Consider the following 7780-nt stretch of genomic DNA (forward strand, 5'->3'; position numbering starts at 1 on the left):
TAAAAATCGTAGAGGGAGACCAAGAGATGAATACACTAAGCAGACTGAGAAGGATGTAGGTTGCAGTAGGTACTGGGAGATAAAGAAGCTCGCACAGGATAGAGTAGCATGGAGAGCTGCATCAAACCAGTCTCAGGACTGAAGACCACAACAACAACAAACTTAACTAGATTGATAAATGTTGCAGGGTGATTCTGGTGTGGATCTTTTTGAAGATCAGGTCTGCCCAAGAATATTAGGCGCGGATCACTGTAAGCAGTTTTTATTTGTAATAAACAAAACTAGAACTTTTGCTTAGCAAATACTGGAAACTTGTTCTCAGTGTATCCGCACCACTCCTTGTATATATCTTAATGCTAATGATAACCCATTTATAATCTACCTACTTTCCTAATTCTATCGATTATCATTTTGTGCATCTATCAGAAAGAAATGTAGCCTGTTTAGGCATATATATAAAAACGGTCTTCATTCTCACTTATTATTTCCGTAAGTACGGTACGACGACTTATCATTATGCGAGTATTGGTGTTTTAAGACGTGCGAGTTGACCAGTAAGGAAAACTCATACGCAGATTTTGTTACCAGTTCAAGAATTTTTGTACACAAAGCAACATGCCAGAATCAAATATAATTGAGAACACACACACACACACAAAACATTATATGATGACTCTCTTTTGTTCTATTATAACTGACGATAATTTTTTTTTCATTTTTACCGGTTTCAGCTGTGATCGATAGCCATTTTCGTATTAATGTAGCCGCATACGAAGCCTCACAACACAGAGGCGTGCGGAGAAGGTGGCGGTCCCAGGAAGGAAAGGCCTTCTGGAGCGTCATATTTCTGTTGCGCAGGCCATAGAAATGTACGGAAAGTCAGAAATAGTCAGTGACCGCTCGTGAGTATACGTTTTGGGAGTTCACAAGTTTTTAGACTCAGATCAACTTGAATGTGTGAAATAGAATTTGCTATACAACAGTTATTATTATAAATAAATTTACACAACTGCAGCTGTTGTCAATAGTAATAATAATAATATGTATAACTTGTCTGACGAAAGAGAGGCTCGCTTTTAACTGTGGAAATGTGTCTAGATACAAATTGTTGTGTAGTAAAAGCTGCAGCATTGAAACAGCGCCACCTGCGCGTTGAAAGTGTTTTCTGCTGTAGAGAACTTCTAGCTCTGTTCTCCGTTGCCCCTTCGATAACCACGGGTACGTTTCAATAGTAATGTCAAGTTCCCTCTCAGTGAATTTGTCGAAAATAGGGAAAATGAGCTCACAACTAACAATTTTGATGCCATAAGGTAATTCTTGAATGAAAAATCTTTCATTCATATGACTTATTACGGCGTCACAAACTTCCTTCGCATCTGCTACTTCATTTTCTGATTTTCTTTTCTTCTGAATTTGTTCTGCACAAGATTACGAAATTTCTCCAATGGCAATATTTCTTATTCCTGTAATTGCATCTTCAAACTCCAATAAATATTGTCTAACTGTTATTGCTTCAAGATTCCGATGATGTAGTTGCCTGAAGAGTATGTTTGCATGTGGCATGATCCAATGAAAAAATTCTAGCCAAAATAAGAACTCAGAATCTTTCAAACTCCAGAGCAGGTCGTAAATTTCTCGTCTGGTTAAACCATCTGCACGATCAGAGAAGGTAATTTCATCTACTCTATCAGACTTTCCTTTGTTTTAACTGTCCAAATATTGAACACCCATCTTGTAGCTGCTGTCCATGGTGGTACAGTCTACACAACTGTGTGTAGCACACTTTTTCTGGGTGACGACCGGGAGAAAAGAGCTGGAAAGCCGCAGAGATTTGAAAAAAATATTCTAGCAGATTTGTATATAGATGCAGCTTTTTGCAGGACCAGATTTAATTGATGAGCATAGCAGTGAACACAATAAGCCCTAGGATACACCTGCTTAGTCCTTGCCTGAATACCGTTAATGCCTCCGCTCATAACAGCAGCACCATCAGGGCACTGATCGACCACCTTTTCCTTTTTTCCGTCTGCGTGCTTTTGCAGTTCAGAATTTATCGCCTTAAATAACGTCTCAGCATCCTGTGCGACAGAGTTAATGAAGCCCCAAAATCTCTTCACAACATAGCCATGAAGTTCGTATCTATACACAATCACGCACTGTTGCATGGTAGACACATCTATTGTTCCGTCCGCAATCATAGCAAAATAATACGCAGTTAAAATTTCTTGCGTTATTATTTCTCTGCACACATTTAGCATACAGTCCAGATGTTCATTTTGAACTGTTTTGGAAGTACCTTTAAACACAGTTGCAGTTTTTAAGTGTTCCTTCACTGAGCCGTCAATAGGAAACTTTACAAGCCCACGAAACACTCCCAGGTTTTCTGAATCTTCGCTTTCATCATAACGATGTAAAGCTAACTCAAACGCCCGCAAAATTTTATACAGTCTATTAACCTGGAGAAGATATGTCTATTGCTGTCCACTTGCTCGTTAGGTTTCGTCACAGACTCTTATGCACTGTCAAGCTGAGTGCCGATATTTACTTTACGAACCACTGAGAATTCAATGTTCGCATTTTTGTGGAAGAGGGAGTTTTCGTGCTTTTTTATTTTATCAGACAAATGCACAAGATCCTGGTAATTTAGTTTTCTGTTAGCTCTTAAAATCGATTCATCTTGACACTGTACACGAAAGCCGATTCACTGTTTCCTGTCCGTACAGTCACCCACACAGTACCCAAGCAATTACATCACCAATGATATGATAAAATTCAGGTAGTAACACCTTAATATCTTCAAATATAGTAACCTGACTACAGGTAGATAAAACCGACTAAACTGGTGCACTTCCTGTTAGATTACTACATGATAACATCCAAAACTTAATATACTATAACTCATAGAGAAGCCCACAAAACAGTTTTTTCTGTCACTATAGCTATAACATTTACTGACGTCCGAGATAATTTTACTATATGTCGACTGAATTGACGCATCTGACGAGTGTGCTACCAACTAAAGGGATTTGCGCCAATTACCAAGCGAATGGAGTGTGCTACCATTTAGTGGCATTGACATAGACTTGTAGTCGAGTGGTAAGGCCTAGGTGTGCACGACACAAACCAAGCACATTGTTTATCTGATCCATATATATTTGACACACAAGACAATTACGTCATGCCATTCGCGCATGCGCAGAAGCTTCTTAAAGCGTGCACAACTGACGTGCTCGCGCCCCTGATACCAAGTTTTCACAGAGTCTAGAGGGGGTAGCAATGTGGCATAGCGCGGTAGATTTAAAAAATGGTTCAAATGGCTCTGAGCACTATGGGACTTGACTTCTGTGGTCATCAGTCCCCTAGAACTTAGAACTACTTAAACCTAACTAACCTAAGGACATCACACACATCCATGCCCGAGGCAGGATTCGAACCTGCGACCGTAGCAGTCCCGCGGTTCCGGACTGCAGCGCCAGAACCGCTAGACCACCGCGGCCGGCAGGTAGACTTAAGTGCCGTGTATTTCAGATTACTGAATCTACATTACATTTAATGGAATTCAAAGAAAAACAACAAAAAAATCCGCAAGGTGTCAAAAGTTTGGGTGTTCACGTGCTTATGTGCTCTGACACAGGAGCTGCTGCTGGAAACAGTATCGCCTCTATAAAGGACAATATAAAGTTGTCCAGAGAATCGGCTACCTATGAACTATGTGGTTCGAATAACGCAAAAGCATTCGACTATTCGCGCAAAATTTCTCCAAACTAGTGAAAACTTGAAAAACTATCTGTTGAGGAAGATTATGCTTGGAGAAAATCAGAATACCAACTGCGTTACGTGGTTAGCAAATAATCCTTCGTTGTGCCGACCGCGCGAAGTGCCACAGTGGTTAGCACACGTGACTCGAATTTGGGAGAACGAGGGTTCAAATCCACGTCCGGCCATCCAGATTTAGGATTTCCGCGATTTCCCTAAATCGCTCCAGGTAAAAGCCGGGATGGTTCCTTTGAAATGGGACAGTCGATTTTCCTCCCCATCCTTGAAACATTCCGAGCATGTGCTCCGTCGCTAGTGACCTCGATACAAACGGGCGTTAAGGAACTTCCTTACTTTCGTTGTTCCAAAGTATTCGAACCGTACGGTTCTACGCGCTGCAGTCTGGAACCGCGAGACCGCCACGGTGGCAGGTTCGAGTCATGCCTCAGGCTTGGATGTGTGTGATGTCCTTAGGTTAGTTAGGTTTAGGAAGTTCTAAGTTCTAGGGGACTGATGACCTCAGAAGTTGAGTCCCATAGTCCTCAGAGCCATTTGAACCAACCAAAGTATTCGACAGATTGCTACCAGTGGCTAACGCACTGAAAATAACGAACATGTATTTTATCAGGATAAAAGAGCATATTAACAGTATCCTAGTACTCAGGAAAGGGCAGTAGTCGCAAACCGATTCACTGTGGAGTTGCTTCAAGAGGTGCAACTCAGTACACAAAAAACAGAAACAAAAATTTGTGTTGGACGGTATGCGCTTGAGCAACATCACGGGAATAATCCACTATTAGATTATGGTAATAATCGAGGAACTGAGAGTACAAGATGTACAAGTGACATTTCACAAGAAATTGATCTAACTGCACATGTGTTAAGAGGTCTCTTCAGAGTAAAAGGACTACAAGCAGTTTCCAACATACTTCTACACTGTGTGATGTCAAAGATAGGCTCTAAGCCATTGTCTGGAGCGCATTTAGAATCTAACTAGTACAAGTGAAATGGCGATCGAAAGGAGAATTGCTGCTATTTTTAATGAAGCTTCAGATACACATATTTTGAAAGTAGTCCAATAGCCTGATTCGTACGTTTTTAAGAGTAGTTATAGCAGTATTTACTGTCTGCTTAAATAGTTCCTGTTTTGAAATAGTGGATGTACGTCTTGGGGCAAACTCAGCATAGTGACACAATTACTCACAAGTTCATTGAACCTGGCCAGACGTGCATGCAATTTGGTAATGCAACGAGACACTTAAAATATGTATTTGTTCCCCAATACAGGATAGAAGCAATGATAAAGGTCAGTCTAAAGTCTTCCGTAGTGGAAATGAAAACATAAAACTTTCTCTCAGCTAAAGCCATGAATGCCACAACAAAGGACAAAGCTGCTGAAGACACTCAAGTATACAAAATATAGTGGAGGAATAGTAGTAGAATCACAATTAGCAAAGCAAATCCTCTAACAATGCACTTAAAGTTTTAACTAAAACGTCATCTTGAATTTATTGAAGTTGGTTTTAGGAGGCACAATATTGGTCGATCATCTGCAACTGTCCTGTAGCCTCTGCATCAAGATGGGTATGCACTAAAATTTGGAATATCGAAAAATCTTTGGGAAATGGAGAACTACATCTCTCCAATTTAGTTTGAGTTCTGTAGCAATGTACCCCGTTCCCAGAAAGCAGTACCACGGATGTAAAACCAGGGAGTGGAGAAAGACGAGGACGTGGTTAAAGAAGGGGACCAGGAAGGTTGAAAGATGCACAACACAATGATACAGCATCACGAGTGTTGCCCCAGGAAGGGCATTTTCCAAGAGATACCACAGAAGGGAATGAGTCTGATTCTATGGTAAGACACTGGCTGTGAGAGGATTATAGAAAATGACAATGAATCATCTCTCTTAGTGTTGGAACCACACCAGTAGATTTTCATTTTGGCATTTTTACGTTATTTGTTACTTACCTTTTGTTTTTCAGCTTTTTGTGTTAATTTTTCATTTATTATCTACATATTCTTGTTTTATAACGAGCGCATGTTGTACTATGATTATCATGTGTGTCATATCAAAAAAATCTTCGGAATAAAGCACAGCAAAGGAAATGTTTTTGCACTTGTACCTGTTTTGCTCCAAAAATGCAGGGAGTATAAGTATTTTTAGTCTATTATAAAAAATAATGCAGAAGCACTACAATCTCGAACCATACCTACAGCTATAGGCTACACATACAGACTGACCATTAGATAATAGTTTCTGATGTTTCGATATTAACTCACATAATTAATAAATAGCCATTTAACTTTGGGAGTCATTTACTCAGTTCACTTTAGCAAGCAATTGTACCACTTGTACTCTCAGCCCCTCGATTACTGTAGGTGTTTGCTAATTACGCTGTACCATGACTCGCTTGTGACATCATTAACTTCTGAATGGTGATTCATCTATTTCTCCTGGCGTATTTCATGACCAAATAGATCTCGGGTGAACAGCCTGGTGTGAGTTTACTAAGGACACAATATTTCGGCAATCGACCTTGCAGCCATCATCAGGTGTGCTAATGTACACCCGAGATTTATTTCGTCAACTTCTGAATTCTTTCAATACTATACCACCACTTTTAATGTCGACCAAGTTACTTTCGCTACACAAGCTCAAAATGAATATGACTTTCTTAAAAGAAAATCCAAAATCCTTCACCGAATTTTGTAAATTGGGATGTATCCCAGCGAAGCTGAATTTGTTACAGGAAATGTAAGATTCTGAAGTCAGTGATGTTTTAAATGAAACCCACGATTTTTTATGGTTCGGACGGTTTTGCTTGGTAGATATTAATTTATTTATGCCTTATGCAACGAACACATGTAAGTGAACACTTGGCACATAGAATGAAATAGCGCCGAGCGTTCATTACTACTCTTTGATGTTACGCTAATGAATTCATTTGTTTTTGACAATTCGATCACTTCTTTGCTTTCGCAAAAAAGTTTAATAGCATGTTCTTCAGAAATTGGCGATACTTATTGTGTCGATATTTGCAGCTACGATGCTTCTTTTATTGTTGATGAATCTGAGTTTGAGCCAGGTAACTCTTTATAACAATGAGAAACACACTTATCCATCTTCTGTGTTGCTCTCATTCACGATTGTGTCTGTAAATTACTATGTACTGATACGTGTTCCAGTAGTAAGAGGACAAGGTTCTGATTCCACTTTTTCCTTACATTTTCCTGTTGCTTCGTCCTCCTTTTCATTTGGGAACGGAAAGAATAGTTGATTCTGTTCTTGTGAATAATTAGGCGTGCTTGATTTTCTCTATCTTTGTCAACCATTTCTTCACTGACAATGACATCTCTTTCTTTTATAAATTTCTGATGAGTTTTTGGTCCCATTTGCGCCACTTGGAATGTGGCGCTTTATTGCCAGATATACTTAGATGGCCTAAATTCTGACCACGCTTTTTTCGACCGTTGTTTTGTGTTGCGACTGCGTAGCCTGCTAAAACGGTCGATTCTCCCCAGAACTCAGCAGTTGATTTAGCCTCAAAGAGCAGTAACCGTGCCTTCTCAAGAATTGTCTTATTTTATTATGCAGAGCGAAGCACAGTCGTCTGATGCCTGATTTTTTCTTTTTTCAGAAGATTCATTAATTTTCATTTACAGCTCCTTTCCGTTGTTGATACGTAAGATATGAATCTTTTCTCCTGTTCGGTTTACGACAGATTCCTTGAAAGCTCGATTTATGTATGGTACCTGATGCGTATTTTTAAGTGTGTAAACGAAAACCTTTCTCAAATAGGCTTACTCATCGATTAGAGAGTCCGCCCCGATAGCTGAGTGGTCAGCGTGACGGATTGCCGTCCTACGGGGTTCGATTCCCGGCTGGGTCGGGGATTTTCTCCGCTCAGGGATTGGGTGTTGTGTTGTCTTCATCATCATTTCATCCCCATCCGGCGCGCAGGTCGCCCAGTGTGGCGTCGAATGTAATAAGACCTGCACCAAGGCGGCCGGACCTGCCTCG

The sequence above is a fragment of the Schistocerca cancellata genome, chromosome 5, assembly GCF_023864275.1.
Source record: "Schistocerca cancellata isolate TAMUIC-IGC-003103 chromosome 5, iqSchCanc2.1, whole genome shotgun sequence".
Taxonomy (NCBI): Eukaryota; Metazoa; Arthropoda; class Insecta; order Orthoptera; family Acrididae; genus Schistocerca; species Schistocerca cancellata.